The following is an 11,218-nucleotide window of genomic DNA, read 5'->3' on the forward strand; positions in this document are numbered from 1 at the left end:
CGAGGCACCTGCCGCGCGCCCATTGGCTCCGCCGCGCCCGCGCGCACCTCTGCCCCGCGCTGATTGGCCAAGGCGCGCCCCGCGCCCCGCTCCCGACGTGCCGCCTCCCTCCCTTTGGTTTAACGGCTTTTTAACGACTTTGAGCGGGGCGAACTCGACGGCAAAGCCGCGGGGGGCACGGACGGCCTCCCCCCGCCCCAAAGCGGCGCCCCGGGTTCTCGCCGGACGTGAGAACAGTCCGAGGCGCCGGCTGGGGGGTGATGCCACAGCAGCGAGCGCGGCCCGTGAGCGCGGGGGCTGCAGGGGGTGGCAGCGGGCACAGCCACCCGCCTGCCCCCGTGGCGCTGCCCGAAACACGCGTGGTGCATGAGGCATTTGGGCAACGGGGAAGAGCCTACGGAGAAAGCCAAGCGCTGCCGCTTGCTAAAGGGCAAACCTGCAGCTTCCAGGGCTTCAGCCGGCCCTTTGGCCAGCTCGGCCAGGGACGTCTCGGTCGCTGTTCCCTGCCTCCCCTCACAAGTGCAGGTCGTGGGGCGACCTGACTTTCCCCCTTTCTTTTTTTGCATTCATTATCAAATGACACAGGGAGAGGCGAATGCAGTTGTCCTCCAGTGATGTGGTGTCACTTGCAGACAGCAAATGAATTGGAGCCAGTAAAAAGGTTGGCCGAGCAGCAAAACCACAGCTGGAGGAGTTGCACCGATTTGGGGAAATCCCAAATCCGTGGAAGGGGCATAGCCGAGACCAACCTGATGCTTCGAGCATCCACAGCCTTTCTCACGCTAGGCACCAAATTCCACTGTTCACTCGAGCAGCTTTTGCGTGACTGGGCTGGACATCCCCCCATGTGAAAAAACACTTCTTACTTTTCAGGTACTTCCAGTTTTCGCACGGGCCCCGCTGCTGCCAGCGGCGCATCGCTGACCATGGGACTTTCACTGTGAATATGAATCACCGCGCGGCCAGGAAGGCGAGGGATGTGCTGAGAGGCAAACGGGCGCAGGAGCACAAGCTCCCTTCTTCCTCTGCCATCTCCTACCTCTCCACCATGTTCTGCAGCTACAGAGACCGAGTGGGTCAGACATGGGGCCAACTCGCCCTGTGTGCGACCACGAGCTCGAATGCAGAGCGAGATGAAGGTGGGCACGTTTCCACCACCACCCTCCCAGCATGTGCCCCAGTTTTAGCCATCCTGACACCCTGAGCTCACTGCAGTTGGTTGCTCAGGAACCTCCGACCATCTCCTTCCCAAGCATTTGTCTCATCTCCCCCACATCCACTGCACAGGAGCTGCTTTAGACTATTGACCAGCACATGGGCATACCTCGCATCAGAGGAGATGCTTTTCCCAAATTTTGAGTCTATGTGGTAGCAGAGTGACCCATGGAAACACAGTCAGGTTGAGGTTTACTATAGAAAAACACATGCATGTTTTCCCCCCACTACTTGTGAACAGCTCCCCAGCTCGGGCTGGGGCTCACTAGGACACACACCCTGACCACAGCGTGCCACCCGAACGCTTCAAGTTTGGCATAGTTACAAGCAATTGAAAATAGACTTTACAGAAAAAAAACTCTGCCAAACGTAGGGAAAAAAAATGTGGAAAAAAAAAAGACTGGGAAAAAAATTGTTTGCTGGAAAGGCTCAAATAGCAGCAGCTTTGTGGCAGATGTGGAGATGGGATGGGGAGAGCAGCAGGGGATAACTCCTACTAACCAGGCTTCTAAGGACCGGCAGCAACAGTTACGGCTTGAAGGATGGGAGAGAACACGGCGGATTTTCAGGCAACTCCATTTCATCCTGTTTCTGCGGCAACACATTCTGGGTCCACATCCTTGCTCAAGCTGATGTCCTTCAAATCTCGTCCACAGCCTAACTTTGCCCCCAGCACTCCCTGTTTCCCTGGTGTTGTTGTTACACGTTGGTGTTATTTTCTTAAATAATTTCCTCAACCCTGTTGCTGGGCCGTTCCCGCTCCCTATCCATCGTGCTGTCCCGTGGTGTCTGCCCTGGTCCACATGCAGTTCCACAAATGCCCTCCAGAATCAGAATGCGTTGGGTTTTTTTTTTCCACAGCAATTTTGATATTTGCTTTTCCTATGGAAGAGAAAGAAAGAGAGAAAGAAAATCTCTCAGTGAAATAACAGCTTGAAGCTCCTCTAAATGTTACACATCAGCCGACCTTTCAGAGCCAGGCGGAGGGGTTTATTTTTAATCCCCCAGCCAGGACTCCAGGCAGCTCTGGGCCGAATTCTGCTCCCAGCAGCCAGATCCAAAGAGCACCGAAAACCCAGAGAAAAGCAGCAGAAACCCTCGCGGTGATTGGGGACCTCCACCAGGAGCATCCTTGGTAGGCAGCCTGTGGGCACATTAACATGCATTTAACACACATTAACATGCATGTTAACATGCATTTTGCATTAGTTTGAAAGCCAAAGGGCCCCATCCTGCAACAAGAGCACGGGCTTGCTATAGGAACTGCAATCGAAGCAACCAGCCATGGATCCTCCGGAGCCTGGCAATTGCCTGGCACCTTCCTGACCCCATGGCAGTGCCCATGGAGCCCAGGGAGCCTATGCTGGGCAAATAGCTTTTTTTTTTTTTTTTTTTTTTTTAATTGAACTGATTCCGACTTCTTTCAAAGGGAGGAAAAGCCATTAATGTCCAGCTAAGTGGGAATGCCGTGACTCTGCCACCAAAGCTTTTCCTTGATGCAAAATGCTCCTGGAAAAGAAAAAAAAATAGAAAAAAAAAAGCCTAAAAAAAAAAAAAAAACAACCCGTTGTGGCATTTTGTTCCCAGGGTTTTTGATGGAGTTTAGGAAACAGCAAAAGCAAAGGCCACGCGAAGCGAACGGCACCTCAGAGACTGCACGGAGCGAGCGGAGCAGCCCTGGGCTCTCAAGGTGGTTCAGGGCTGAACCTTCACTCCATGTTCCCCTCCTACAAAAGCCCCAAATGGAAAAAAACGTCTGTTTTCAGCAAGGTGAAAACGGATGTCTGGAAAGGCGCCTCCGTCACGGCTGTTTTTCCCGGTGCATTTGTTCCGGTTTGCTTTCTCAGCCGTTCGCACGTTGGGGAGTCCGGAGCGCAGCAGACAAGGCGCTCCGCTGGGGAGATCCCATGTGGGAATGGCAGGGAAACCCGCAGCGGGCTCTGGTCGCAGCCAGTGTCCCTTGGTGCCCTGGGCTCTTCGCTGCCTCCCAACCACCCGCAACGAGCCAGGCAGGGAAATTCGGTGGCGCGTTTTCAGCTGCGGGGCTCCGGAATGACCTTTAGCGACCACGGCATCCCCGGCCCCGCGAGCGCTGCTATTTTTATCGGGGCCGCTGATGGCGGTTTCCTTCCTCTTTCTCTTTCGCATGCACCAGACATACGAAAACCCGATAAAACCTCCAGCAAAAACCTCTGCGCTGGGGCAGGGAAGCCCCCGAGAAAAAACAGCTTCACGCAGTCCAGCCACGCGTCCCAGCATGGACAGGCCAGCTGAAACCACTGTGATGGGAATGGAACCTGATGGATGAGGAACAGCAGGAAAATAAACAAATAAATAAATAAATCTGCATTTTTTTCCAAAGTTCAAAGATCAGCTTGTGACCTTCCCTCTAAACAAACCACAGCAATTTTTCCATTTTAAGATGCATTTAAAACATCCCTTTAGAAAGCAGGCCGTCAGGTGCTGGGGCAGCGACTGCATTTGCAGCCAGCGATTTGCAGGTAGTCTGGAAAAAAAAAATTGGAAACACTGGCTGGAGTGAGATATCTATGTATTTATCTATATATAGCTCCCAGACACATCCAGAACTACCTACGCACGGCATAAGAGAAATTGTTTCGCCAAATCCTAAACGCGCTGCCAGCAGGTTCGCAGAGCCTCTTCCCTGAAAACCTTGGGTTAAGCAGGGGGCAGATACGTAGTGGCAGGAGGGCAAGGCCAGGGCAGGAACCAATCTGGATTTTGGAACAGGGAACATCCCCACAGGGAATGGCTCCGTGCGGGCGCAGGGCTCCCTTTTGCGCCCCCTCTCCCCAGGCAGCTCCGCTGCTCCCGGCACCGCGGGCTCCTCGTTCGGTGTCACGGCCACCCTGGGACCGTCCCCAGCCCGGGGGACCGGGGCCACCCTCACGCGTGGACTGAGACCCACGGCGAGTGCCGTGGGGCAGCGCGTCCGGAGCACCGGAGCCACCCGGCCGGCTTCCTGTTCCCGACGCTTATCGCTGCGGGCCAGGCCACCCGGAGGAAGCCCGGCACCCGGAGCGGCTCGTGGCCCCCAGGGCCTTTGGATTAGCAAGGGGGCACAGGGGTAACCAAAGGCCCCCTCATCCCTCCCCAAAACAGAGAAGATGCAGAGGCAGTTTCCTGGAGCACTGTTAGTATTTTGCTTCCTAAAATTAGGACTGGTCCAATGAAAGAGTCCCCTGCAGCTGCCTTGAGCATCACTGAGACTCTCAGCAGGGTCCCCAGGAAGGGTGACCCAGAAAAGGGCTCCAGAGCAGCCCACGTAAGGCCCAAGTTGCCCTTAGCAGAGCTTCCCAAAGAAAAGCTCCCAGAGGACAGCTAGCAAAAACCCTGCCGGGAGTGCAAGGCCCCGGACACCTCAGGGCGCAGACACCCTGCAAGCAGAGCCCAGCACCCGGCGCGGGGATGCAGAGCAGGTCAAACACTTCTGCAGACAAAAACACCAGGCATCCACGCTGGGCAGAGCAGAGGTTGCTCAGCAGGGATGCTGACTGGAGGCTCCCATGGGTGCACACGCATCTCCTAAAACTGCCCCTTTCCCAGATGTTTTCCTTGTGTTCCCGTGAGCATTTCAGCAGACCAAGGAGCAGGAATTCCAGGAGAAGGCGGCGCTGCAGCCTGGTGGCCTCTGCCCATCCCTTGGGATCGCCCGGGCCTGCATGTGGAGCCCGATAAGGGCGGCGGGTCGGAAGGGCCGGCGCGGCCCTCGCACAATGCTGGGCAGCGCTGCCAACTTCCCCCTGCCGCCAGAGCGGCTACAGCCAAGTAAAGTTAGAGAAGGAGAAAGAAAAGCTCTGGGCCGAGAGCTGGGCAGCATCTTCCCACGCAGCCCTGGCCGAGCAAATCCCAAGGTGTCGAAGCCGCACTCAGCACAGAGGGAAACTCGCGGGTTGCCACTTCCCCGCGCGGTGCATGGCAACACCACGGGGAAATATTTAGGTGGTGACATTAAACCACCTCCCGTGCCAGCCCCACGCTCCTTTTGCATGTCAAAATTGGCATTTTCAATGCAAATGCTGCTGCACGGCCAGAGCCGGTGGCCCCGGAGGCGACAGAGGCAACAGCCAATATCCGGCTGCGGGAGAATCCTCCATCCTGGCACCCTAGGGCGGCAAACAGCAACCCTGGCAATTAGCACCCACCTTGGTCTGCTTTGCAAAGCACTCGGGGACATTTGCATCTGATTACAACAAAGTGCTGGGGAAAAAAAGCAGGCTTTGCAGTTCCTGGTGGCAGGGCCAGTGCGAGGGGCCATGGGACGAGGGGCAGCCAAGCCAAGGTGCCCCATCTGAGATAAGGAAAGCAAAGAGGGGAAGCGGCGAGGGCACACGCTGCATTGGGGATAGTGCACAGGGCTGGCCGGGTCTTGTCCCCATCGCTTTGGCCAAGGATTTGTATATGGAAAAAACATACCCAGCACACAAAACAACCCCGCTCCATCTGGATAAATAGTTAACCGAGTAGTCAAAATAGCTGGTGCTACGAAACAGCTGCCGGGACAGGAGACACCCGGAGGAGAGAAGTATCACAGGAAAGCGGGATAGGAGGAAGGAAGTGCTCCAGTGCAAGGATGCGGCAGGGAGAGGAGAAGCAGCCGCCACGCGCAACTGTGCTGGGCTCCTCACACAGCTCCGGGCAGTGCCCAAACCCGGGAGCACCAGGGTCTTACTGTGCAGGGGTCGGAGCAGACACAGCACCAGGGTCCTCCAGAACATGGAGCTGAATGGGACCCGGCTCTCCTGGATGGACAGCTCACAAGGAGCCAGAGCAGGGGCTGGGACAGGGCCAGCGATGCTGCTTTTGAAGGAAAATTGACCCCTCTCCACCCCTCCCACACACAGCTTCACTGCATCACATCCCTGACCCAGAGATCAACTACAGCTGCCTGTAGTTGAAGGTTCTGATGAGCCTCCCACCACCTTAAATGCACTACTTGGAGCAGCATCTGCCCTTCTTGGGGCTCTCAGCACCAGCAATGTGGGTTGGGAGGGTGCTTGGTGACTTCATGTTGCTTGGCACCGACCAGACTGTGCTGGCTGCCTCACCGGGCACCTGGATTTTCCCACCATGAAAATTGTTGTGGGCACCAACACGGCACAAGCTTTTTTCTCATTAACCTGTATAGTTGAGAGCCTTCTCCAGGCCTGCAATGGAGATTTCCCCAGTCACCACCTCCCATCCACATAAAATCATGGCAAAGTCATGGATGGTGCAGTGACGGACGGGTCCCCGCTGCTGCCATTGTGTTTCCAGCACTAATTACTTGAATTCGTCACTCGCTGCCAAGCTCCGTCCTCTCCAATAGAGGAAAAATAATTGCAGCTATTCACACACCTTGAAAGGCCATAAATGAACCGGAGAGGGGCAAAACGTGCTCTCCCTGTCTGCGCCCTGTTCGATTTATGCATCTACACCAAAGCGTGAGGTTAGGAAATTATTTTCTTTTTAAATGACACTTCTTCCATGATCTATGAGTCCTACCTGCAGCTTTCATTTATTGATGATTTGGAAATTATTCAGTAAATCACAAGCCCGCTCAAGAGCAGCATATGTTCCGGGTGTTTTCCATCACAGCAGTAGGAAGCGCCGCAGATGGCCGCGCTGCCGAGGAAGAAGCAGCATGATTGCCTGATGGACCCCGACGGCCGAGGAAGCCGTTATTAAAGCATTTATTAACCCTTCAGGAATTACTATTAAGCAATATTGTGATATAACTGGACAAATGAGGAGTGGAGACGGCATTGACTTGGAAAAGCCTCTGAAATGTCAGCGTTCCCAGGGAAAACTCTGGGAAAAAGATATTCGACTTTGGCTGTAAATGCTGTGTTCCTTCAAAATCCCTGTTTTCTTTGTGGCTTTTCAAAGTGTGGTAGCACAGTGCAATGTTAAAAAAAAAAAAAAAAAACTATTTCAAAGCAAGAGTAACTTTCAAATGAAAAATGTAAATATTTGCTCTGTGAGAGGGAAAAGGGCTGCTCCAACACTGTCAAGATCTTCCCTCAGCCTCGTTCCCCCCCGCCAGCATGTTTTCTTTAGTTTTTATGAGAAATCAACAGTTTTAGAAAGCGTTTGGATTTTCCAATGGAAAAGCGCACGGGGGAAGCTTTTCCAAGCAGTTCCGCCAATTAACTCTTGGCTCGGGCGCCCTGCGGCTGTTGCGAATTTTCCATGGCTGGAAATCTTAACCATCAAACCTGAATGTTTTTCTCCCAAGACACATCCTACTCCAGGGAGAGTTGGTGGTTGATGTTCCCCAGCATCAGATGGGCTTGACGCATCCCAACGGTCCCTTTGGCCTTTTTAATTTAGGAAACCATTAACAGGAGCAGGAGGCCAGCGGCATGGCCGGAGTGCCAACCCCACTCTTGCTTCCTGGAAGTCATTCAAGGATTGTTTTTCTTAGTTATTTTTTTTTCCGCAATGGCAACACATGCTTCATACACATAATAGACCCCAGTCATCAAAAAGACAATTTCAGGCTCATTAAATATTCAGGAGCGGCTGCAAAGCAGCTGGATGACAAATAGGAGCAATATCCGTGCGGGATAGAGAGGAGGCTTGGGCTGAGGAGCTTGTGGCCAGCTGATGTATTTTTGGATAATGGGGAGCCAAATCTGGGAATCCCAAGGCCTGTGGGACTGTCTGGCCTCTGGAGGGAAGCAGCCGGCGCTTCCTGCTGGGATCCTGCTCCTTTGGAGCAGCCGGGAGGAGAAACCCCTGGGTGAACCCAGCCAGCGACGGACGGATGGATGGGACTATCCGGGAGTTGCTGTCGGTGCTCGAGCAGCAGCAGCGCAGCCACTTTGGGGACAGAACCTCCTGAGGAAAAACAAACTGGAAAAGCAAACTGAGGCGCGGCGGCCGGGGCGCCATGGCGACAGGGCGGCCTGCGGGTGCCCGGGCCTGCCCAGGCCTTCCTCCACCAGCCCGTTTTTCCCATCATCTTCACAACTTGTCACTCAGCCTGTGCTGAAATATGGAGGTGTTGTGGCTCTCCTGCAGTGCTGGAGGCAGAAAAAGCCCTGCGAGGGCAAGAGACAAAATGGTGGTGCTGTCTGAGGGCCAGGGGAAGAGCCAAGGTGGCGGTGCTGTCTGAGGGCAAGGGGAAGAGACAAGGTGGAGGCTTCCCGGGAGCTCCTCGCTTTTCCCCCTGTCCACACGGAAAAGCTGGTTCCGTGGGGCTGGCAGCTTGTGGCCACCGGCAGCAGCTGCGTGGGCGGCCAGTCGTGCCGGGCCGTATGGTGCCTTCACTGCCATTGGAGAAGAGGTACTGGCAGCTGCCCCGACAGGACACCCTGTTCCCGCTGCCTGGAGGAGGATGCTGGAGGAAAGGGGCTGGGAAGCGCCGGGCACAGGCGCCGCAGGGCCAACCCACCCCAAAGGGTGGCCACTGTCACCCACCAGGACCCTTCTTGTCCCCCATCCTTGCCCAGAGGGTACGAAGGAGCCTCAGGGGCACAAGAAGAAAAGGGGCCAAAAATGCATCGTTTTGGAGGAAGCTGAGACATCTCCAGCAAAAATCAAGTGCCGAAGACCAAACCTAGCATAGTTAGAGGCTGGGGAACGAATGGGGAAAGGGGCAGACCTGCAGAGCAGCGTGAGGACGCACAGAGGAGCTGAGCTGTAGCAAAGGCCAACATGGAAACCCAGCAGTGCCTCCAGTCCGAGGAGACACCGCGCAGCACGAAAGCCCCTTCTTTTCTGTTTCAGCATTAACACTCACATCATGAAGGGGCAAAAATATATTAAAAAACAATAGAATAGTGTGAGCGTGCAGGAGAAAAAGCTTAGCCGGCTACTTAGAGGGACATAAAGACCACAGTGGGGGGGATTTCTGTAAAGCCCTTGACATTCTTGATTAACAAATTTGCAGTGGGTGGCTTATGTAAAGGAGAAGGGTAAGAAAGGCAGACATGACTTATGCTTAAGCAGGCGGATGAGACTAAAGGTCCCCTGACTCAACACTTCTCCTGACTCAAAAATTTATCTTTTTTTTTTTTTTTCTCTCTTTTGCAGGTTTTGCTGGATGCAGGAGCAAGGCATGCCATTTATGTACTTAATAGCAACAGTGTGCTCTGTTTAGGCTCCAAGGCAACAACACCAGTTTAAAGTCTGTTTTTAAACACTTAAGCATGCACTTAACTATTCATGCTTAAGATTACACCCTAATTACATGTTTAATTTAGTCTAAACTAAACCCAGTCAGCGCTGAGGCCCTGGTAAATGTTTCTGTTCATATGTATTTTGAAGCCCTCCCATCACAGGGGTCACCAATGTTGACCGAAACATTTCTGTGTGGTCAGATAGTAAAACAGGGAATGGAAGCAAGAAAGCAGATTCAAAAATACATTAAAGTTGTCAAGAAAAGCATTAACAAGAGAACCACCCCCCAAAAAACTGCCAACTACTCTGTCTCCGAGACAGTCCCTGAACCCAGAGAAAGAGTCGCTTAAATTAACACAACTGTTTGAAAGCTGCACTCCCAGACTCTTGCGTCTAGGCCAAAGGAGGCAGAATTCCTGCTGTCTCTGCCAGGAAGAGCTGCAGGACACGGCTGGTCAGGTACCAGCGATGACAAGAAAGGGCCTTCCGATGCCGAGGGCTCTCCCAGCGCTTCCTGGGGAATCCCACATCCTGGCGACCTGTGCAACCAGGCCTTATTGTAGGCTGCCCATTTTCTACTTCTTTTAATCTGTTGCCTAAATCCAAAACACACTCAGCTGTAAGTGCTGAGGTCAATTATAAAACTCTGCGATTTCCATCTGTTCACTGCAAGTGCATGTTGGCGTTTCTGGTTGGAAGGAATGAGGTTTTGGTTTTGTTTTGTTCCTCCTTAGCTTGCATACCCACTTAGAGGAGTGCTGCTGCAATACTGCAGCCTGGGTTTGAATTCAGTAGCAGCTTTTTATTAGCTGGGCTTCCTTAGGTAAAAATAAGAAAATATTACTGCAAAATAGAGCTGATTAAATTGACCTGACTGCCATGGAAAGAATGAGCATTCATCTCATTTCCTTCGCCTCTTACTTAATTCCTTCCTTATTCACAATGGATTTCTCCAATTTGCTTGAATTAGAAATTGCTTCTATGCTTTAAAATCAGAGGCAGGTCAAATTTCTGTTTCTAACTACCAAGCTAAGCACAGTTCCTGTTCGGTCCTGGCCTCCCACCAGCTTCCTCAGTAGGCAGCACAACTCAGTTTTTCATGGGTTCATCATTAGGAAGGGGTAAGAAAATGCAGAATTGGATTACTGGGCCTCATTTTAATCCAACGTGTGATTTTATACCAGGAGACTGCTGCAGATTAGTGGACAGTCACTTCAGGTTTTTAAGAGGCGTGGAAAGATGGACCATACCCCACAATTTTCAAAGAATTGTACAAAAAATCATGACACCCATTGGAAATGTCACATCCAAAAGATCCAGGTACTCTGCTGTGCTTACCCTAGACAAGCTGGACACTGCACTCCTGCGGCCAATGTCACTCTTTAAAAGGATCCAGCATCTTAAAAGTGAGTTCTTTTAATCGTAAATGAGCAAATTAGGCCCTGAAGAGCAAGCCAAGGCTTTAGAAGAACCCTCCAGTGGCATCCTGCACACGGTGACACAACATCAGATATAAACCACACGAGAACAAGCAGCTTTAGTTGCAGTCATGAACAAATGAAGGTTTGTAAGAGAACTCTTAAAGCTCACTGCAAACTTGAGCTTTTAACGTTCAGTGAGGAGAGGAAAAAAAAGAAAAGAACAGACACTTTGTTGTAGTTTTTTCTTTTTATAGAATTTTTACAATATATTTCTCTTCATTTGCATATTTTACCCACATCTTTAGCTTTCTTTTTACATGTTGAACTGAACTGGAATAAATCGAAAGGTTTGATATATTTTAAACAACTGATAAAAATTGCAAAGTAGTAAACCCGTAAGAAAAGAAATTATAAAACTTTTTTTTTTCTTTTAAGTGTTTAATGAAAGCATGTCA

General features: G+C 52.1%; 1 long non-coding RNA gene across 1 annotated transcript; it reads right to left on the reverse strand.

Moving 5' to 3' along the window:
- Positions 1 to 1,736: 1,736 nt before the first annotated feature.
- LOC112956745 lies at positions 1,737 to 5,959 on the reverse strand. The gene is made up of 2 exons (XR_003251094.1): positions 5,909 to 5,959; positions 1,737 to 2,097 (listed from the first exon to the last, which is right to left on the reverse strand). It is a non-coding gene; the product is annotated as an uncharacterized LOC112956745 (long non-coding RNA).
- Positions 5,960 to 11,218: the final 5,259 nt, after the last annotated feature.

This window comes from Nothoprocta perdicaria, unplaced genomic scaffold (assembly GCF_003342845.1).
Source record: "Nothoprocta perdicaria isolate Ctin4 unplaced genomic scaffold, notPer1 scaffold_66, whole genome shotgun sequence".
NCBI lineage: Eukaryota > Metazoa > Chordata > Aves > Tinamiformes > Tinamidae > Nothoprocta > Nothoprocta perdicaria.